At 42.6% G+C, this 23,669-nt stretch overlaps 1 protein-coding gene and 1 long non-coding RNA gene across 2 annotated transcripts in view; both read left to right on the top strand.

Moving 5' to 3' along the window:
* The window catches only part of IKBIP (IKBKB interacting protein), a 433,380-nt gene that overhangs the window by 121,556 nt on the left and 288,155 nt on the right, over positions 1 to 23,669 (top strand). The window lies entirely within an intron of this gene.
* On the top strand, positions 22,438 to 22,799 carry LOC309541981. The gene is made up of 2 exons (XR_014224030.1): positions 22,438 to 22,508; positions 22,606 to 22,799. It is a non-coding gene; the product is annotated as an uncharacterized lncRNA (long non-coding RNA).

The following is a 23,669-nucleotide window of genomic DNA, read 5'->3' as shown; positions in this document are numbered from 1 at the left end:
GAACGAATTAAGTTCGTAACCAGAGGTACCACTGTAATAAGAAAACAGGTGAAAAACTTGGATGGACTTCCTTTCCCTGTGGAAAGATTTCAAGTGGTTTTTGTTTTTGTTTACTTCCACATAAATCCCTTCCCCCAGTTAAAAAGCAATGGCTTTAAAAGTATGAAACAAAAGCTACCTGGATAAAAACAAAAAAGTGCACTACCCCACCTGTTAAAAGGAAGTGCTTGTGGAAGAATTGGAATATCTACTTTGAACTCTCCACCTTCTGTCACATAGAAACCACAAAGGAAACTAGTCATTAATGCTCTAAGAACATGACTGTTGATAAAGCTGATATACCCTATCAATTATTATTGTTGGTTTGTTTTAACTGTATTTGTTAAAATAAAGTATGTGTTTAAAAAGTGTGAGTGGCAGTGAGAAATTGTGACATATATCTGGACTGTGAAGTGGGTGGAATAGAGATGATAACTTCCTTAGCCAACTTCTGACCTATTTTTCCATTTATGTTTGGTGCCAGTTCTCCCTCGCTCCCTCCACAAAAGCCATTGCAGTGTGTGTGTGTGTGTGTGTGTGTGTGTGTGTGTGGATAGGGGAGGGTATGCTGCTTTGCTGAGAGTTGACAGGCATCAATCCTTGGTAGGACAAATTGTGGAGAAAAGAGAGAAATGAGGTTGGGACTGGCAGCCAGAAAGGAATGACAAATCCAAGATTCGAGTTGTCCCCTTCCAGTAGAAAAACATATATTAAATAAACTTGGATTTCTCTATCTATTTGCAAAACCAAGCCATTCAATTCTAAATCTAACTGCAAAAGTGTGAAAAGTTATTTACAGGTCTGTAGCCATCTCTGATTCCATCAATTTGTTCCCCACTCTCTGTTGTCATTGCTCGCTTCTCATGTATCTCCTGGGACTGTTCCTTGCTTTAGGAGAGAGAATGTCAATAGCCTGTTTCTCCTCCAGGATGTTTCCTGGTGACAACAGCAACGCTTCCACATTCTGATCATCCTCTGTTTATTTTATCTGCCTTGTGTACAATAACAAACACTTTAATTTTTTATTTTTTTAAAAAAGCAAAAGCATGAAAAGCCTCTAAAGCAAGCTGAAATGTAACAACGGACTAGTGAGGCTGTATTGGATATGATTGAAAAAATAAATTCATTAGCCTTTTTCTTGGAATTCAAGAACCTGTCATTACTATGCAGAAATGTTTTAGATGCCGAATAATTTCTAGATACCGGCACTGAGATAGAGAGCAAGCTTATTCAATGAATAATTTTGAGATGTCCATCTAAAACTGTATTTATTATACAGTATCAGTGTCTAAATGGGTTTCCATTTTAGGAAGGAGCTTGTGTTTTATATAGCTTTTGGGTTGCTGTTTTTTTGTTTTGTTTGTTTGTATCAAGGCATGTTGTGAATTGGTAATATTTCTGCAAGGTACCAGAATAAAAGGTACCTGTCAGGGGTTCAGGAGCAGAGGCGAGGGAAAGGGAGGAAACAGAGAGCGAGGGGGAGGAGGCAGAAGAAAGGATGAGTGATGACGACGACCCGAGATCTCCGAGTCTGTCCAGTGAATCAGAAGATTCACAAAAAGGAGCACCAGTGGCCAGGGCAAGGGGGGAGACTAAGGGGACACCCCAGGAAGATAGAGCCAGAGGGGACTCAGAGGGGAGCAGTTGGAAATCGGGACCAGCGTCACCGCCAGAGAGCAGGGAAGAGGAAGGGCGCCAGGGATCAAGTGCTGGCAGCTCACAACAGGAGGGAGGGCACGAGTCAGGAGTGGCCACACCTCCATCGGGGAGCGAAGAGACGGTTAGACGGAAGGTGGAAGGTTGGGCGCGCGCGCCAAGTTCAAATGCACAGGAAGGTGGCGCAGTAGGCAGCCCGGAAAGGGAGCCAGGTCCTAAAGCCCGGCGCAAGGAGACAGGAGGGTCCGGGGGGTCAGCGTCAGAAGAATCCCGGAAGGAAGAGACCCCGGGGGGCAGAGGGACCCAGAGGAGAACTGTCAGGCGGAAAAGGTGGAGCAGGGCTAGGATATTAAGTTGGTGCGCAAGGGGCGGAGACTCAGACGGAGCTTCGCCGATCTAAGCATAAGACGTAGAGTTGCGCGCAGCAGCTTGAGAATGGAGACTGTAACTCAATAAAGACTTTTATTTAATGATAGCTGGCTAGCGTGATCCTCTGTGAGCTAGGATCTGGAAGCAACCCTGACAGTACCGTATATAAACTAATGTTAATTCTAGATAGGGTCCTAAAATAATATCAGGTGGTCAGCTGTATTTTGGAATATGCTAACTTAACTGTGTGTATGATGTTACAAATTACGGCATTCAACCAATATCATACTTATATGCGTTGCTGTTATATATATATTACTTTGGAGTTCAAAGGCAGGTATGCCATCTCTGTAGGCATCTTGATTTAGCTTTGTGGCTCTGGACCCATCAGGTGGGTAGGAGCAGGGAATTGGGTACCACCAATGCAGAAGCAGGAACACCACCTACACCTGTACAATGGAACACACATAGGTAAAAATGGTGTGGTTAGTTGCCTAATTGAAATAGAAAAGCAACTGAGACGGCCTGAGGGGAAGGGAGAAGAAGAAGAAGAAGAGTTTGGATTTGATATCCCGCCTTTCACTCCCTTTCAGGAGTCTCAAAGCGGCTAACATTCTCCTTTCCCTTCCTCCCCACAACAAACACTCTGTGAGGTGAGTGGGGCTGAGAGACTTCAAAGAAGTGTGACTGGCCCAAGGTCACCCAGCAGCTGCATGGGGAGGAGCGGAGACGCAAACCCGGTTCACCAGATTACGAGACTACCGCTCTTAACCACTACACCACACTGGCGGAGGAGGGTAAAGGCTGGTGTGGAAGGGGTTCCTTCACTGCCGTCCTGCCCTCCGGCATCTTAAAGGGTCAGGGGGCCAGGCGGGCTGGGTTCAGGCCCCTGGTGGGCTGGATATGGGCCACGGACCGTAGTTTGAGGACCCCTGATATAATCATAGAACTGCAGAGTTGGAAGGGGTCCTGAGGGTTATCTTGCCCAATATGCAAAGGTAAATGTAATAGACCCCTGGACGGTTAAGTCCAGTCAAAGGTGACTATGGGGTTGCGGCGCTCATCTCGCTTTCAGGCTGAGGGAGCCGCCGTTTGTCCACAGACAGCATATGACCCATATGGAGATCAAACCCATGACCTTGGTGTAATCAGCACCACGTTCTAACCAACTGAGCTAACTGCTGCTCTTGCAGACCTTCCAAGTGTCCTTATTTTCCAGGGATGTCCCTGATTTAGAGAAGCTGTCCTGGTTTCTGATTTGATCCTGGAATATCCCACTTTTCCTTAGTATGGCCCTATTTTCATTGGAGAAATATTGGAGGGTATGGAGTTATCCAAACCCCGAGCCATCTGAAGGCAATCCTGTATCGGGAAGTTTTTTCAAATGTTTCATGTGTAATTATGTTTTTATATATGTCAGAAGCTGCCCAGAGTGGCTGGATCAACCCAGTAAGATGTGTTGGGTATAAATAGTAAAATTATCATTATGGAATTGGACATCCCTATTTTCATTGGAGAAATGTTGGATGGTGTGCTCTTGTACACACTTGCTCCCATCCATGAGTTAGATGCAGTGAGGGGAGAAGTAGGATCTGATCCAGCCCTTTGTTACCCCCACCCCGAAATAAACTAAATAAAATGCTTTGACTGAAACCTCAGCTGATGTGTTTAGATGTGCACTTGCAAGAAAGCAATAAACAACCTTTCAGCTCATGAGAAAATGATTAAAAAAAGCTTCCTCTCCCTAATAGGATGCGACTTGGTTTTATTTGTACTGTTATATCTGCTAATAGAACCAAAAGCATTATTTGTCTGTAATAGATGTTTTGCTTCTCACAAAGTGGCTGTAGAATGGCCTGATTATATGGATGGTATAAAGTAGCTGCCAAAAGATTGGCCTCCATTGCAACCTCTGGATTTCAGCTGAGGTTGTGATGATGTACGGCTTTTTTGCATCTTCCCATCTTCCCGTTTTTCTTCCCCTGTGTATCTTTGTGATGCTGCCCTCGTATCCTTGTGGGATCAATTTAGCATGATTTTGTTTTATGGCATTGGATAGCTGATAGTATGTCCAGGCCTATTTGTTTATGAGAATTTGCTGTTGTCAAATATTACATGGTCCCTTGAGAGACAGGAATTTGTGAGTAAAAAAAAGAAGCTTTTTTAATTTTTTGAAATCTGAGGTAGACATGTGATTCTTTTGTTGAAAACAAATATTCAGATTAATCATGGGGCTAGTGGATCAGTCATCTAGAATGACAACTGTGTGACTTAATCATATAGATTGGAGGGAATCTAAATCTTTGCCAAAATACAGGGGTAGGGAACCCTTTCCAGCTGAAAAGCCCCATTACCTCAGAAAAACCTTCCCAGGGCCACATGCCAGAGGTGGGTGGGGCCAGAAACAAAAGCAGGTGGGACTACAAATGCAAATTTTACTTTTGCACTGTAGGCAATTTTTACTTTTGCACACACCCCTCTATATGTTCTTCATATAGACAAAGGGTACAAAGCAGGGCCAATAAGAGGTGTTGCCTGGGGAGAGTTCCAAGGGACCAATCGACAGGGCTGAAAGGCTGAGCCAGAGGTTCTCCACCCCTGCTGCCCTGAGGCAAGGTCTTTGGCCCATGTATTCCCATCAGGTTAAACTACTTGATTTAGAACCAAGCTACATGATTAGGAAAAGCCAGCAGGACAATGCCTGGACTATGTTTAAGGATTGCCAAGTGAGAGATTGCCTGGATAGAAGCAATTTTGGTAAAACCAGCTGAGAATGGAAAACCAGGGCAGCCGCCATGTTGAGATCACTTGTTGAAGTAAGAGTTTGCACAATGTTTGGTTGTTCTATTCGACAGTCTCCTGTGGCGTCATTTGGCAGTTGCAAATATTACATGGTACCAGCAGGCAAACAGAAAGGTAAAACAAACAAAAAAACAGAAAGGGGGAGGGGGGCAGGACAACCTGCCTGTCAATCCTGTGGTGTCACAATGATGACATAATGACCTGCCCATCAAAGCTGGCCTGCAGGGTGAGGCGAGATCTTTATCTGGAGCCGAAAAGGTTCTCCACCCATGGTATATTGTTCAGAGTTATTAGTCTAAATGGCCTCCCCATTCTTTCCTAAACCCCAACCAATGTTATTTAGTAATACATCTTTTCAATCTCACCTCAGAACACTCTCAGAATATGGGAAGCTCAAGAATTAAATGAGGGGATGGGTTGAGGAGGAACTAAGCACTATGCCCTGAAAAACTGCTTATAGGAGCTTCTTTTTTCATCTTCTTTTTTAATGCTGAAAGCTGGCCTGTGTGCGCATCTACGGGAACCTAATTTGTAGTCAAGAAAGCAATGTTTATTTGGAGGCAGCTTACTCCTGAAAGTCAACGGAAATCTGTCAGCTGTTTTGTTTGAGGTTTCAGCACAAAAAGAACAGAGTCGGTTATTATTGCTGGAGTCCACTGACAATATGAAATAGTGTCTTTTAATGCTTTTGTTTAAGAAAGAAAAAGTTTACACAATCTATGAAAAGTTGTATCACGGGGAAAGAAACTTCTGGTTCTTCTGAATTTTATTGATATACATGGCACCAGTCTCTCTCTCTCTCTGCCAATTCTTTCTTTCCAGAGCTTGCAACTATGTTGAAGCAGAGGTCATGTCTTCCTTTGTGTTTGTTCTGAAGCTGGCACACTGTAAGCTGAGCTGTTTAATAATAGATAATAAAAATGAACTTTCAAAGTGTGCATTACGACGACAGGAAAAGGTAAGGTATTACTTTTCATATATCTACTTTATCTGAATTTCTGTCATAATCACGTCTATTATCCTTTGAATGTTCTGTGAACACGAGCTCATTTCAAAAAGTGCAGGCAGCTGCCCATACAGTGGATAGCATTGCTGCAGCTGGGTGGCATGCTAAGAACACTTCCTATGCTCATGTGCTTGGAGGTGGTTCCAAGCTGGACTGTATGCTGGCAAATATATGGCTACAAACTCGGAGCTTGCTGAAATGAAGTCACAGGGAACAATCATCACTAGGATTCTCCCATGAAAACGCCCCCTCCCCCTGGATGCTCATACCTACCCAGTCTTGAACATCTTGCTTTAGAGCACAGTATTGACTCTCTTTTTTTAACAAAAAAATGTCTTGGAGAGGCACTTGCAGATCAGAAGTGATGTACAGGGAAAGCAACTCCTCTGACTTGTAATATAGGCGTTGTGCTTTAAAACCCAAAGCTTACTATATAATTAACATGAGTTATGACGAATGTTAGCCATTCATACATGTCCATTGGTGTGTGCACTTGCATAAAAATAAAGTGCTTTTTAGTTAATGCAACATTATATAAATGATACTGGGTGATCATGGCCAGTGTTTTTCTCAGTGTACTGATCCAACCATTTATTTTCCAAAGCAATTTCCAAAGCAAAAGGAAAAGCAACCAAGTGTTAAATCCTACCTATTTTAAAGGTGTCCTCCTACCTTTCAGAGCCAAATTGTTGTTCTCTGTTGAAGGGCTTTGCTGCCTGTGATTATGGAAATAAATCTGTAGTACATTTTAGCCCAGTGGCCCATTGCAGCCAGCTCCAGGTTCTTAGCTCTGAAGAATAACGACAGTCATTTTATGGGACTGAGAGATTATAAATCATTTGCTTTGTCAGTTCAATGTTTTCTGACAGCATTCTTCTCTCAGTTTCCAAGACAGCTGGCCCAGTAGGACCCACTCATTTGTGGCAACTACTCTGAAAGCTTCCACCCCCACCCCCTTTGGTGATCCCACCAGATTCCTTAAGTTTCATCAACTACCTCCACCAGTCTGACATGCTGATGCATCAATCTCAAATGATATGTAATACAAATTATTTAGGACCAACATAAACCTTGGTTTATTGATTTTAAAAATAATGAATTAAAAGGAAAATAGAAGTTTGAGGGCAGTCGCGACACATTAGTTTGTCAGCTGCGGTGTGTAGGTATGTCGTGCAAATGCCGCCTGTACTCCTCCCGGGGCTGGAAAGGGGTTAGTTTAACGCCCAGTTTGCTAGTAAAACTGAATTACTGTGTTGTGAAATGATGCATGTCTAAAAAAGCTTGTCACCAACATAAAAAGTTTGGAAAGCTCTGGTTTGAGAGGTGTGTGTGAGTGTGTGAGTGTGTGAGTGTGTGTGTGTGTGTGTGTGTGTGTGTGTGTGTGTGTGTGTGGTGTATATATGTATAAGTATATATGGTGGTTATTTTGTTCATAGAACTAACATCTGATAAGTAGGCCAAGGATTTTTTGATTCCTCCAGCAATGTACCCTGCATAATCCATGCCCCATCAACCTAAGTCAGGGAGAAGCATACAAACACAGGCATCATTGACTATATGGAACTAGCGGAAATGACTGGCAGAATCCGAGACCAGGGAGAAGAGTCGGTGGAAGAAGATTGGAAGAAATTTAAAGACTATTTACAGAAATATTGTAAAATTAATGAATGCTAGAATGATGTTGGATAGAAACTAAGTGGTTTTTAGCTGCAATACTATAAGGGAATATGAAAAATGGATTTAATAGGTAAAGATTTAATGTTACAATATTTTAAGATTAAAGATTAGGATAAACAAAGAGGGGAAGGATTTGCTGAACCAACAAACTGAATTGGAATACAAAAAAGGGAGGCGTGAGGAGGTCTGGGAAACAAGCTAATGAAAAATAAGTAATGGAAAGATTGAGTTGTTTTCAATTATTTTGTATTTTGTATTTTTCTTTTTTCTATTTTTCTTTTGTAATATTTTGAAAATCTTAATAAATATCTTATTAAAAAAATGCAAACACAGGCATCTTCCCATGTGTCACCCCACTAAAATGTTGAGAGTGGGACTTCGACTGAACTGGGATTATGTCCCGGTTATCTGGAGGGCACACTGGCTTGGTCTGGTTGTCTCTGGTTATTATGGAAATAATCTGAGTGAGCTGCATTTCCTTTGATACAAAATGGTTCAGGTTTGGTCTAAACACATGGCAAAATGAGGTGGAAGAATCTGCAGGTAAGTATGCTTTCTTAAATGTTGTAGTAAAAACAAAACAAAACTCAGCAATATAAATTTAGCATATTAGGGGAAAAGTTCCACGCCTGGTTTATTACTGCTATGCCAGCTATTAAATACTTGCAAGTGATCCATACCTTTCAATTTGCAAAAGTGACAATGCTTTCTGCTGCTTTTGGTTTCTGGTTCACCCCATTATACAGAATGTGTAGATCAGTCTTCAAATACTGCATACAGTAGTTTGGGCCAACTGGCTTCACATCATACAGGATGGTTTTATTTAATGTGTCCAAATGCCTGAAATGGAAGCTGTAGGCTGATTGCCTAAAAGCTTGTATTTAACTGTAAGGAGGGGGCACTCATTGAAAGCCTTTGGCTATGTGTTTAAGCCTACCATTCCTCTGTATACTCTCCATAATCTGGAAATAAAAATCCACTTGCTACGACTTTTTCTTCATCGTGCAAATACATTGGAAGCAAATGATGAAACAGTATTATGAAGTTTGGCTACACTTTTCACTTTATGTGATGCTTCTGTGGTAGTCTGCAATGTTGAACAAAACTCACATGTCAGATCTAGACTGCCATTTGAAGTGGTTATTTATAACACACCGAGACTTCTCTCTTTGCAGTCTTGTGTCAATTTATCTGAAGACCTGATCTTACTCCCACTGAGTTTGATCATTGTTAATCAAGAGCTATTTTTATCTTAATTTAAAATCAAGCTTAGTTCAATTTGCCTTAATTCAAGTGAAAAGATATTCAAACCAGACTGAAAAACACACCAGAATACAAGATGTCAAAACCACTATTGCAGCAGTTCCCTCAGACCCACCTTTGCAAAGACCAGCACCTTCCGATATAATGGGGTACCTAATGATAACCTTAAGGTTATCTTTCCCCTGATCTGCTTCACGGCTACAGCCATGTCACAGTTCACCTTGATCTCATTTGCACAAACGGCTAAGTCCAACCAATATACCAATAAAGGCTAAATGAAAGAATGACTAAGCCCAACCATGGCTTGGTGCAAACCAACAATTGTGTGTGCTCCTGGAGAGAACATCATGACTACCGGTACTTTGCTCCTTTCCCAGTCTCCGAAACTAAATAGAAAGAAGGTAAAAACACTTTAAAAAGCCAGGGAAAATAAGTGAGAAAACAAGCAGGAAGGAAGGAACCTTGATGTATTGGGACAGCTTAAGGAGCCATCAGGCACTGCATGAAATGAGGTCATGGGCCACAGACTGCCCACCTGTGATACAGAACAGTCCATGGCATAATACTGTTACATGCCACCCAATCTTTGCCGAGCAGTGCACAAGATTCTAGGGGTCCCAGGCGCTTATCCAGGATTCATGCTTCCTTTTGATATTTGATATGTATTTTATATTTGATGTTAGCTGCCCTGAGCCCTGTCTTGGCTGGGGAGGGTGGGGTATAAATAAAAATTTACTTACTTACTTACTTACTGACTTACTTACGGAAATGAGGCACAGCGGAGACTGTGGTGTCTTTATGATATATAGTTTATTTACACATATATACAACCTTAGCCTAGATGGTGTTCCCAGCATTACACTTCAAGAGGGTCTCTTGCTTCTCCCATAGACATAGCAGTATTTGGACCCCAAACACAGAAATGAGCCATGCTCTCTGTCTCTTTGTTACAGCCTGTCCTTGTCAACCCACCTGGTACTCTTCACCCCACTTCTTCCTCTTTACCACTAACAGATTGAACAGGATTTTTCTTCCCCACCCACATCAGGCAACTGAAATCCTAAACCCTTTTGGTCTCTGCCCACCAACACACAGCTGGAGGAGGGGGCCTCATCCCTCTTCATCCAGCAGAGGGTAACTGCCCTGTTAATCACCCATTATCTTTCTTTTGTTCTACATGATGGCTCTTTTGCCAGGCAATCTCCTGATCAGGAAAAAAATAGTTTAGCCTGTATTTTATCACTGCTAAATTCAATGGCTGGTACCTTCTCTTAACACTCCAAGTATTGGTTAAATTCTGACTAAAAAAATTCCTTCCAGTAGCACCTTAAAGACCAACTAAGTTAGTTCTTGGTATGAGCTTTCGTGTGCATGCACACTTCTTCAGATACACTGAAACAGAAGTTGCCAGAAGGACTATATAGAAGGATCTGGCAACTTCTGTTTCAGTGTATCTGAAGAAGTGTGCATGCACACGAAAGCTCATACCAAGAACTAACTTAGTTGGTCTTTAAGGTGCTACTGGAAGGAATTTTTTTATTTTGACTATGGCAGACCAACACGGCTACCTATCTGTAACTTAAATTCTGACATTTACTAAATCTAGGAATTATGAGGAGGATCTGGCCCCCAGGAGTTTAGGGGATCCTTGCTCCCCAGCCAGCTTATAACAATACAGTATCATTTGGGCTGGCATGGAGGCAGGAGGAGACAAAGGGGTGAACTATAATGTATCTTATCCTACCATTTCAGTTGAGCCAATAATGGTTAGCAGTACAAATGCAGAGGTATTGCCTCTTTTAAATGTTGGCATCATATACTGTGAAGTTCAATTTTCTAAGGATCCATATTTTTTAAAAGGTAAACCAACCTGTTCCTCATACAGGACAAATATGTGGAGTCTCAAATCACGCAGTTTGCCTTTCCTTTTCCATTCTTTCCTTTTCTTAATGATGAAGCAAGGTGTTATTTCCTTTAATTAACTTGAGGCAAAGTGGTGGATTGTACTTCAGGTCTGACACTTGAAATATAAATGTTTACTTGCTTGAAACTCTATTTTCTATGCAGCCTCCTGGGTATCCAAGCCCTTAATGAATCACTCAGCCTTTGTATGTAATGATTAATGGCTTTAGAAACAACATCCATTACCCCATCTCCGAAAACGCAAACTTGCCTGCATACCCTGCTCTCTCAGAAATGGGAGAATGGAGCAATTGTTAACAGTCTGTGGGTGAGGTGTTTGGGCACAGGCTCTGGTTGCTAAAGAAGTTTTATTCCAGAATATAATTTGGATTTGGGGCTTGTTTGCAGAGCTAAAAGGGCATCAGTTGCATTCAACTAAGACATATTCTGATCCTATATACTAAAGTCAGTCATGATGACTAACAAGTCCGTTGATTTCAATGTATCTCTATCAAGCATGAGAGCTTTTAGCAGACCCATAGAATCAAAAGTGTGTTAAGCACTGCATCTCCATAAATGGTCATTAAAACGGAAAATAAACTGAAAGAAAAAAGGGCTACTTGTACATGCCATTATAGTTAAAATAGATGATTTTTTAAAAATAAAAAACCAGTTATTATATGAATTGCACCTGTATTGAAGGAATTCTTTACTGTACTTCATCACTAGACAAGGGTCAGCAGAGGTTAGAGTTCAGTACAACTGGTTCCCCTGTATAATGAACTAAGCCAGAGGGGATAAGTTTAGTGAGCCAAGTATCAGCTTTGAAAAAGCTTGGCTCCCTGGAAACAAAGGTTGAAATCCCAGCAGGTATAGCTCAATGTTTTGAGGTAGATAAACGGATTTCTGGTGTGCATTACTGCGTGCAACCCATTTTGATAGCATGAGACCTTAAAAAGAGTGGTGTGTTTGACTCTGAACATTAGAAGACACCAGAGAAACTTTCTGAAGAGTAGGGGTTTGCCTTTGAAAGCTTGACCTGATGTTGTGAGGCTCACCATGAAGAGTTCTAACTCTTCAACTTAAAGGTGGGATGCACTTCAGCAGGTCTGCACATACTTAAAGCTGGATTTCACTAGACTGCATCGGAACTTTTTATAAAAATACAAAACCTAGTACTATGTTGCCCAATAAAGATGTCCTTATACATTATTTATGCATGTGAATACAAAGTAGTACACAAGACAACAATTTTGAAAGCATACGCAAGTTGTTTCATTGCTAAATTACACATATATACTATACACTAGTGGCCAAAACTGTGGAAACCTTTAGGGAAAAGTGTATTTCTGAGGTTTGATGGCTTTTAACACAACTTATTTTTGGAGTTATACCATAAAATTATATATCAATGGAAAGATAATTCAATGAAGAATGTAATGCAACAAGGTTTGTTCAATTATCTGTATTCTGTAAAAAGTTATAGCCAAATAACCAGAAAAAGGAAGCACAAATTGCTTAGGTTGATATTCAGTAGCTTTCCTTCATTTGAATGTAGCCAATGAGCATGAGTGTTTACAGAGCCAGTCAGGTGTTATGAGCCATCAAACCTCTGAAATACACTTTTTCCAAAAGGTTTTCACAAGTTTGGCTACTAATGTATTGGGGGGTAATATGCTCACCAAGTAAGCATGTTAGAAACACCAGAATCACAAATGTCCAGTGTAGGGATATCGCGGAGTGGGGAGTGGGGTCCGGAGGGAGCACACTTCCCCACCAGCAGGCAGCCACAATCTGCCTGCACGCGTGACCTTGGGGTGCAGGGCAACCCCCCCCTCCAGACAAGCCACAGCTGTCTGTACATCATTCCACCTCTGCCTGACCTTTCGCAATCTCAGCAGTTTGTGGTGTCCTGTCTGTAACCCTTTTCCATGAGACGTTTGTCTCCATTCATTCAATTCATACATTGAGCAAGGGGGAAATGACGCTGTGGAACAGGTGCCAAAATAGCGTTGTACCACCCCACGATCTCGGGACGGAAGATGTGTAAAGGTCACAGCCCAAAATGTATTTGCCTGGCTTGCATATTTGTCTCAATAAAAGGAGGCTCCACAGGAATGGTGGGAGCTCGCTCGCTTCAGACCACCTGTGCACAGCTCACATGATGTCTTGGGCCTTCACTTCAGTCCAGGTTATATGTCAACATTGTATCCTAGGGCCAATTTCAAATGGTTTAGTTTAACCACAATCACTATGAGGTGTCTAATTTCCCAGCTGTGGCGGGACTGCTGTAACCTTTTACAAAAGATGATGTAACAGGAAAAACTGTTAAATCACCCTTAAACCCTTGAGGTTTAACATGTGGTCACTTTAAAGGGTTATTAACAGTCACATTCCACATAACATTTTCCATTTTCCATGATACCATTCACTATGGGAGAATACTTCAGGTAGTATTTATACTTGGAAGGACATGAAATGGGATCATGGTTTTCTATTGGCTTCCACTAGTCTTCAGATGGTTGTCTGGACCCACAACCTGACTTATGATGGGTCGCTGCAAAACCGCTACCACCATGCTGTGTTTCACCAACACTTTAGAAAAGTTTGAAGAGTTAAAGAAAATATATATTCAAAATTTCAGAGAAATGTTTTCAAATTCATTTGAATTTGGTGTTTATCTTTCAGTGAGGTGGGGCAGGATTTGTCACCAATAGTCAATGATGCTTTATCTTTATCTATATTATTTTCATTTTTTTTATTTCATAGGTTTTTACAATTGTAAGCCATTTTGAGACATTTTATGTAGCTCTGGGTGGACAGAGATTCCATTGATCAGAAACAGGCTTTATATGTGCTACTTCTGACAATGGTGCATTAGTTTACTTCTATTTTAATTTTTTATTTAAAGATTTTCCAAAGTTATAATTCATACAGATTTCAATTACCTTCATCTATCTAGTACAGACACCCCCAAACAGGACCAGTGGTCAGAGATGATGGAGATTGTAGTCCCAAAACATCTGGAGGGCCGAGTTTGGGGATGCCTAATCTAGTACATGGGACGCGGGTGGCGCTGTGGGTAAAAGCATCAGCGCCTAGGGCTTGCCGATCGAAAGGTCGGCGGTTCGAATCCCCGCGGCGGGGTGCGCTCCCGCTGCTCGGTCCCAGCGCCTGCCAACCTAGCAGTTCGAAAGCACCCTCGGGTGCAAGAAGATAAATAGGTACCGCTTACCAGCGGGAAGGTAAACGGCGTTCCGTGTGCTGCGCTGGCTCGCCAGATGCAGCTTTGTCACGCTGGCCACGTGACCCGGAAGTGTCTCCGGACAGCGCTGGCCCCCGGCCTATAGATGTGAGATGGGCGCACAAACCCCAGAGTCTGTCAAGACTGGCCCGTTCGGGCAGGGGTACCTTTACCTTTACCTTTAATCTAGTACATCTATACTTCTCTTGGCGCATTAGTCCAGTTCAATTCTATTTCTTTGCTTACAAGCACATTGCAAGACAATGCTCATATCACACAAAGCTCAGGGAATGGCATTATGTACTCTAACTGAAATGATTAATTTCTGTCACTGTGCTCAAATAACTAAAACAAACAAGCAAACTTCATAATAATAACAAAGCAGGAACAAAAATGGCATTTTGCAATATAGGATTAGTCAGACGATCCCCACAGACTTACCTTGGGGTTTTATTCAGCACCTCCAGCTATCATATAGGTTACATGTTTGTCCAGAGCAAAGAGCAAATAAGAGACCTTATGAAAGTCTATTAGCTCAGTGAAACTTTTTATTAGAGCTAGGCTAGAAATTTATTCTGCATTTTCATTGACGATCCTTCATTAGTTAAGGAGAAAACAAATTATATCTGAAAATTAACAAAGGGGTCAAATATTTTGGTGAAATTCTCTTGGGTGTGTGTGCACAGGGTTTTTCTTGCACTTTTCATTGGCTGAGGGTGTTTGTGAACACCTTTCCTTCTACAAAATAATCTCACCAGTGGTCTGCACTTTGCAGCCTTCCTTGGTTCCTGTATTTGTTTCAAAGCCCAGAAGACATCATGCAACTCCATCCATGGGGCACAGACAGCTGGGAAGGCTATAGAGTTCTATAGAAATGTTTACTGGAAGGAAAACCCTCAGCAACCTTGCAATACAATGATAAGCTTAAAACCCTGAAACACACTGAAATGCTAAATAAATTCTAAAGTACCCCTAACAATGAGGCATTTTTTTAAATTAAAAAATTGGACGTCTCATTTACAGGATAATAAAGCTTTAGAGAAATTGGAGGACACATTTCAGCAGGTAGAAATTTCTCTCCAGAGGCCTTAGAGACAGGATCTGTTGCCAGCCAAGGTGGGAAATTGCAACATTTCCAGGTGGCACTTCAAAGAAATGAGCAGAAAATCAGGAATATCCTCATAAATAATAGAGGCATCCACCATGCCACAAAGTCTAAGTGTCTATGTACATATTGATTTCTATGAATTGTTAGCATCAGAATCAAGAGTCCTGAAGAACAATCATTATAAGCGAAAATGCTTTTATCTACTTATAATGAGTAGCTTCCTTAGATGAATATGTATTTCCTTAAGTTACCCCCTTTGAACACTTGGGCATGTTCACAACCATACATCTGCAGCATCTGAGCTGGGCAGAGAGGTACAGTTTGGAATGTTAACATGTGGTGGGGAGGACAAGCCACCACTTAATTTCAGGCAGGGGTGGTCCATCCTGTTTTACCGCTAGAGGCAAAATAAAATAATAATAATAATAATAATAATAATAATAATAATAATAATAATAATAATGAAAGAGCTGCCCTATCCTGCCATTCCTGCCCAACCATCCCTTACATAGGTTGTGTGGTTGGGGTGGTGTGAAGTGGTGGCGACATCTTGTGAGATCTCGCTGGAAATTGATACCAGTGGTAGAGGAGGTGGGGCAGGGACTTATGCCACCTGAGGCAGCTGCTTCACCCTGTCTCATGGGTGGGCTGGCCTTGATCTCAGGAATGAGGGAACCTGTAGTCCTCCAGATGTTGCTAGACTGACCACAGAAATTCCTTACTGTGGCAACCTCTCTCAATAAAAATGAGAGCTGGGTTGGGGGGTGTTTTACATTGTAGACACTTCCTGTCAGTAACACCTGAGAGGTTGTCCGGGGGGAAACCTGTGAAAACTTTCCCCTCAATTGGAGCACGAAGAATGAGACACATTGTAAATGAAACTGGAATTTTTGTAAAATACAGTCAATGACGGTTAAAGCTTAATGGTTACTCTGATAAGGTTTCAGTCAAAAATTCTACAGAAATAATTAAGACCTTTACTTAAGCTTTCAGTTTAAACTTGCTTCTGATTGAATGATTTCTCCTAGAATGGTTATTTGTTCTAGTACAACACTTCAGGCCCCTCCTAGCATCTTTGCGTGGGTTGCCACGCCTAGCAAACCCAGCTAGTGGGTGATGCTAGGAAATGGGTGGCGCTGTGGTCTAAACTACTGAACCTCTTGGGCTTGCTGATCGGAAGGTCGGTGGTTCAAATTCGTGCAATGGGGTGAGCTCCCATTGTTGTGTCCCAGCTCCTGCCAACCTAGCAGTGCAAGTAGATAAATAGGTACCGCTGTGGTGGGAAGGTAAACGGCATTTCCGTGTGTGCTCTGGTTTCTGTCACAGTGTCCCATTGTGCCAGAAGAGGTTTAGTCATGCTGGCCAAGTGACCCGGAAAGCTGTCTGTGGACAAATCTGGCTTCCTTGGCCTAAAAAGCGAGATGAGCACTGCAACCCTATAGTTGCCTTTGACTGTACTTAACTGTCCAGGGGTCCTTTACCTTTACCTTACCTTTACCTAAACCCTTGGGAAAACCCACTATTAATTACTAAATTGGAACAAAAGTAAATCCGCAGAAAACCTGGTTAATGTTTGTTCTGATTCAGCAGTAAACAGTGAGTTTTCCTGGAGAAAGCAGAGGGGCAAAAGAAGAACTTACCAGACCTATGACTACAAGTCAAGGGACAAACAGAAGTTTGGATGAACCCTCAGTTATGTGAATAATAAAAGGAATGTAGGTAGGGACCAGGCTAGCTGGGCAAAAACTTCACTGACTATTTCATGAATAACCCAATGTTATAAAAACAGGAAAGAAAAATAAAAGAAAATCAAAAGATGCACCCTAGTTTTAAAAAATATTGTGGGGTTTTCCAAAGCTCCAGAGCACTTGCTCATGAGTAAGTGGTTTGACTTTAAATTTTCCACTATGAATGCATTTCTGCCATTCGAAAATATCTGTCTTCTTTTTTTCCTTCTGCATTTTAACATTCATCTCACTATGCCTTCCTTGCCTATAAAAATTTAGAAAGATGAAAGTTGGATGCATAAAAAAGAATCTTAGGACATAGCTGTTACCTTAGCAACCTTGTCGTAGTCTTCAATGGCCCAGGGTCAGCTTCAAAGCCCTTCACACACTAAGGAGACATTCATAATGACAGCTGCCTGAAATTTGGAAGTTGCTAATGAACTGCCAATTTATTTGATCAAAATCATAGGAAGAATATTGTCTTCATCTTCCTCTGCCCCTGAAAATGAGAAAATTGGTCATAGAATTAATGCCACAAAGTCTTTTTTTGGATACCATCTTCTGCACTGAACAACCAAATAAAAGTGATCACAACATAATGAAAACAAACTCCATTCACTGCCTCTTTCTTGTGACCCTTTTAAAAATGCAGGTGTTGGAATAAGCTGTCTCTATGGATGAAACATCTCCTGTTTTGAATCTCTCTACTGGTTCTAACAGCCTCATTGCTTTCAGTACAAGCTCACCTTCAAATCCTGTCATAATTTTCCCACTCTTTGCTTGACTTGATTTTTCTTTTTGACATGTGTCTTGTCACCCAGGCCACTTATTCTCTATAGCATCCCAACCAAATATGATGTCCATCCCACACTCTCCCTGCCATAAAAAAAGAATGGTCATACAATCTTGGAAATACAGTAACTAAATTTTATTAAAACAGGTAGCAACTTGAAAGGGGAGGGATTGGAAAAGGAAAAAAGCCGTAGTGCTGAAATGAAAACAGCTGTAATGATGGCAACAGATGCTACAAGAGCCGGCTGAAGAGCTAATTTACTTCTACATCCACATCATTTGTGTTTTCACGATGGCGCCCGAACCTTCTGTGTCAGGTCCTTTGGGACAATGACTCAAAAATGGCATCTAGTGGGACAGTATTTAATGGAGCACATTATAACTTCAACAGCAATTACCTATCTGCCCAGACATTATTCTTGGATCATTTCTACAGTAGCATCTGTGTAATGCTTGTGTATAAGCCTGCCCTTCAAGACTAGACACCGTTGCAAGAAACTCTTGAGAGTGATGGGTCATGAAGATGTATATCCCACCCGTACTCTAGGTTCTGTGCTTGCTTACTATAGCAACACATTGCGTGTTTGATTAATTAAGCCCTGTATGGCTTCAGCCTAATATGCTAAAGAGGCTGCCTTCTCCCCATGACCACCAGTGACCTTATGACTTTGTTGGCTCTTTGCAAGGTAGGCCCCTTGAGATAAATGTTGGTGCTTAGAGAAAATGCTCTGCCCCTGTCCCTTACAACAACTTCTACAAGTGAGCTTATGTCTCTTGCCAGTTCCCTCTTCCAGAGCTTGGGCTCTGCATGTTGACCAGTCCGCAACTTCATTCCCATCTATTGGATTTGAGATATGATGATAGTAGGCAGGAAGGACCCTCCATAGCAACTTTACAAAACAAACAAACAAACAAACTGTTTAGCTAGGCCAGAAATGGTTGGCTTCTGCGGACATGACATAGATATTTGCAGAGATGCTGTCCTGGAATGTTGCCTGGATCTTTGCCCTCTTTCAAATATTCACACTGTGTATTGACACAGCGAGTTTACTCATTTTGTTACTGGACATGCTTCACCACTCTCTACTATTTGTTTTATATTGCAGTTACTCTAACAAGAAGCAGTGGGGTGGGGGGAACATGTTAATAATTCACAACACCAGTTCTTCCATTGTGGTGGGAACTTCAAGGGGAAGGAAAATAGAGGAAGGGCTAGACATTATAGCTTTGCTCTGCTACCATGGTCAGAGGCAGCAGTGTTTCTGAATAGCATCTGCAGGAGAGCAGAGTGTTATTGTGCGTGGGTCCTGCCTGAGGAATTCTCACAGGCTTCTGGTTGGCCACTGTGAGAACATGGACTAGATGGGCCATTGGCTTTTCTCATGAATGTATGAAGGCACAAGTGAGAGAAAGAAGAAACTTCACTATGTGAGCAGACTTGCCCTGTACTGGATCTCATCCACTATCTGGGTGCTCTGTTCTATGTATTCATTTCTTTTTAAAATAAATTGTTAATTGAATTTACAAATCCTTCCCAATGCCACTTGCTACCATGTACAGTGGCAATTTAATTATTGCTATAAAGTAGACAGACACCCACCCACTTATTCCCAAATTGAATTGCTCGGTATCGCTCTGTAATACAACACTAATTCAAATGTGAAGAAAGGTTTCAGAAGGTTACAAAACTAGAAAGAGTTTAAAAAATAGATCAAATATTCTAGTTGTGTGCAGTTTTGTTTATTGGAAATAACTCAGTTTGTTTTATTGTATCATTTGTTACTGGACACTGGGCTCCAATAAACACTTTAATAAACATCAGATCTTGGGAACTCATAATCTCTGGTTATGTCTTTATAAAAATGTGTGTTAGTGTCATTCACCCCTGTATCCTGACTAAAAATTATATACCAGGAAATTATAATTTCCCCATATCTTGTGGGAGGGACACATTTCTTGTGAAAGCACAGGCAGAGCAGTATGGCGCTGGTTTAATCCAATAAACATGGCACTCAAAGTGCTACAGATATTCGTTCTTCTGACATTTCTTTCATTCCCGGTTACAAGGTTAGCTCCATGTGGAACAAAAGGTTCAGCAGAAGACACACAAAACAGGCAATTTCATTGTATTATCCATGGGACTTCTTTCTACATAATTTAAGCTGTTTGCAAAATGACAGGGCCCAGCCTGTGTTCCCAACAGATGAAATGAGGGCCACTTCAACCCTGCTTCTTCTCCTCTCTTTTCCTTTCCGCTGCTATTTGCTTCAGACCTTTTGGTGGTGTTCCTCCCAGGGGCGTCTTACCCATAGATGCTAGTGGTGCAGGGCGCCAGGGCGTCAAGTTCTGGAGGGTGCCAAGGAAGAGGCAGAGGCTGGACGTGGCACCTTCCAGCATCAGCTCGCTGCCCTCGCCCGCACCAAAGCAGTGCCGCGCCCACAGCCTCCGTCTGCCGTGGCCACCGTGGCATGAAACGGCCAGCCTCCGCCTCTTCCCCGCCGGAGGAGCCACCCTCCAGCCGCTGACCACTTCCTCCGGCCCCGCCGGCAGTGCTGCCCTCCCTAAAAAACTCTGGGGAAAGGGGGGTGCGCACCAGAGGGAGCTTTGCACCATGGTGCCGGATATGCATAAGATGGCCCTGGTTCCTCTTGACTGCTTTAACATTAATGTCTTAGCGTTAGACCAAACAGCTATGGTTCCTTATGTTATGGCATGTGAAATGTCTGCTTATCTTTTCTGGTGGGTGGCTCCCTCATCATGTTCGCCTGGCCGCGTTGTGGGGAGCTGCTCCACTGTCAAATCAGCACTGGCAGGAGGTGTGGCCATGGGAAATTTAAACTGCGGTGCGGCTGGGGACCATCCGTTGCCGGATTTCCTACCCATCTGCCCTCTTTTTATGCCTTGCTTTGATACAACCTTGCTATGGACAGATGTCGGCCGCCATATTTTGGGACTGGGCAGGAATTTTTTCTGCTTGGCAAATTGGCTCCTGCCATGTGGTTTTTGCCTACTTTGTAGCAATCGTCACAACTTTGTAAGGTTAGGCATTGGGTAAGCCTTTGTTTGGATAGAGGGGAAGTTGTAGCCTCTGTCTGCCCCTCCTCATTAAAGGTATCCTGTTAAAGGGATCTGTGATCTGTGGATTCTGTCTGATGCCCGGATGTGGGCTAGGGCTATGCCACAACCCCTATTGGATAATCTAGTCCAACCTGAGGATAATCTAGTCCCTTGAGGATGCCTTGGGATGCCCCTATTTGATGTAAGTCATAAAGTTCCCCCTGTTGGTGGTTTACCCTTAGCTGGACTCCTTGCAAATGGGCAGGAGTCAAGATATAGTCTGGCTTCACCCAATGCCTAAGCCAAACTGCTCACATCTGTAACCAATAAGCTTGTGGCCTATTCAAATCAATAAACCAAAATCCACTTTTCTGTGTGTTTATTTATCCACTAGGGATCTGTGGGTCATGGGGCCTTGGCACACAAGTGATTGTTCCTATCCAGTAAAGGATGCTACTTGTACAGAAGCAGATCTTTCTGAATGCATATCCTTAGTTGGAAGGGATTCAAATAGCTGCTGTATGCATAGATCCCCAGCCTGGGGGTGTGCACTAATCAGCTGTTTGGAATGCTGATTGGGATGTGTGTGTCTGTGCAGATTTAGTCCCCTTACTTTTACTGCACTGTGAAACAGATGATTGGAGCTACTCAGAGTATCTCACTACACAACACACATAGACAGTTTGGTATGCTGGGAGGCAATCCCTGCTCAGTCATGAAGGTAACTACTGTTCTTGGGCATTCACCCTCATAGAGTTGCTGGGAAGCTAAATGAGACAGGAGTGGAAGCCACTTTGCACTTGAACAGTAGAAATTTAATGCAGATTAGAATAATTACAAAGTCATTAAGCAGTACTTCCCACAACCTCTAAACAGAAACTCTTAAGAGGCTCTTCTGTTTCCAAACAACAAAACCGCCCTGTTCCCAGGTGCAGTAAAAACATCCCTTAATAAATAAGTGTTTCTTTAAAATCTGTTAACCCAGTGGTTTTCAACCAGTGTGCCCTGGCACCTTGGGGTGCCTTGAATGATGGTCAGGCGTGCTGTGGGCAACACTGGCCTCCCTCTTTCCTTTCCTCCCTCCTCTGATGCCTTCTTGCGCCTCTGCCTCCCAAAGGCTTGAACAGCTGTTGGTTGCAGCAGACCTGGCTACAAGCTCCGCAGGTGAATGGTGCCTCTGGGGCTGGCCAGGGGGTGCTGGTTGCCAGGAGCTGAAGCAGCCTTGTAGTAAGCAAGCAAGCAAGCAAGCAAGCAAGCAAGCAGATGAGGGGAGCCCAGCCAATCAGTCCACCAGCCCTTGCTGTTGGGAACTGACAGACAAGTCCTAGGTCCCTGTGGGGCAGTGTAAGGAGGCACCTCTCTTTGGGGCAGGGGGTGGAGCTCAGAGTCCAGGGGTGATAGCAGTGGCTGCCCGGAGGGCTCCCAAGAAGAGGGGAAGGGAAAGGAGCCCACGGAACCCCACGGAAGTTCTGCATATAGAATGTAGTTGGTCAAGGGAGCCATGGACTCAAAAAGGTTGAAAACCAACCCTAGGTCTTCCTTCTGCATTCTTAAATCTTAGAAAGAGATAGGATAAGAGGAAAGGAGATGACAGTACAGGCTTTGCCTTTTCATTTTCAGCAAACACATGACAGGGGCAGAGATCAGTGCACTAACTCTGCCCCCCTTTGTGTTATTTCCTTCAAAACGGTGGCAGGCAACCTTGTCAAGTGGAAAGCCCTCCCCATGCATTTTAGAACCTGTGTTTTCCAGGCTTCTAGAACGTCTGAGAATTCTCCATGAATACAGGAGACTTCCTGCTTCATGCAGTCAACTTTTAGGAGTTGGAGGGCAATGGAAACTCTGATGAGGGGGAGCAAATCTAGGGTATTGGTCCTCAATGATCTCCCTTATGTGTTTGCAGAACGGTAAAAGGGAACAACCAAACTAATTTAAGGCTAAACACAGATTATTTTAATTCCAGGTGTAGCACATGGCTCCAGATTTCAAAGGCCTCATGGAGTAAATGACATTGAACAAAGACGCGAAGCTTGTTTCCAATAACACTGTCCAAAGATTTCCTTTTATTGAGTAAACAGCTTCACAGGCCCCTACATGGGAAGATATCAAGATTCTCTTAAAGGTTTCAACAGCATACCAACTCCTTTCAAGCACTTTTTTAAAAAAATAAAAAATAACCCCCTTCAGTATGAAAGCTTCAAAGGAAAATAGCTGAGCAGAAAGGAGAAAAGAACAGCTGGGAGAGAGGGCTGGTTACAAAGAGAATAATAATAGGTATAAATGGCTTCTTAGATGAATCAGAAATGATAACGCGTGCAGCACAGATATAACAGAAATTCCAGAATGGTTATTGGGGACTGAAGCAGCTGAGGCAATTGACTTAAAAACTGAAAATAGTTTGGTATTCTGGCAGCAATGAGACAAGAAGAGGGATTCTTTCGCTTGTTCAGGCTCTTTTTCCTGATAAAGTAGTGAAAAAAGAGCAGAAGACAGTAGGTTTTGTGCAGTTGAGAACTTCAATCATGGTGGAGCTGAAAGGAATATCTTGCTCCATAGCCATCCCCTGATCAGAATTGGCAAGAAGCCTGTATTAATCGGAAACAGAGTAGAGTGTGAACTGTGGCACATGGGATCACCCAGTGAATTACTTCTTAATGGCCTAAGGGACAAAGGGCCTGTGACTTTAAGAGGTGCATGGCAAACTTAAATCAGTAGGCCAACTCTACCCGTTGATAGTTACTATGTAGCTCAGGTGTTTGAAACTTTTGGTCCACCAGCTGTTGCTGAGTTGTCTGGCCCTTGGCTGTGCTTGCTGGGCTGATGATGTAGTTCAACAACATCTGGAGGGCCAAAGCGTCCACACTCTTGACATAGCTACTATATGCACCCTCTTGTTGTTGTTTAGTCGTTTAGTCGTGTCCGACTCTTCGTGACCCCATGGACCAGAGCACGCCAGGCACTTCTGTCCTCCACTGCCTCCCGCAGTTTGATCAAACTCATGCTAGTAGCTTCAAGAACACCATCCAA

This window comes from Podarcis vaucheri (genome assembly GCF_965113315.1).
Source record: "Podarcis vaucheri genome assembly, chromosome: 10".
Lineage (NCBI taxonomy): Eukaryota > Metazoa > Chordata > Lepidosauria > Squamata > Lacertidae > Podarcis > Podarcis vaucheri.
This window is presented reverse-complemented; position numbering and strand designations above follow the sequence as displayed.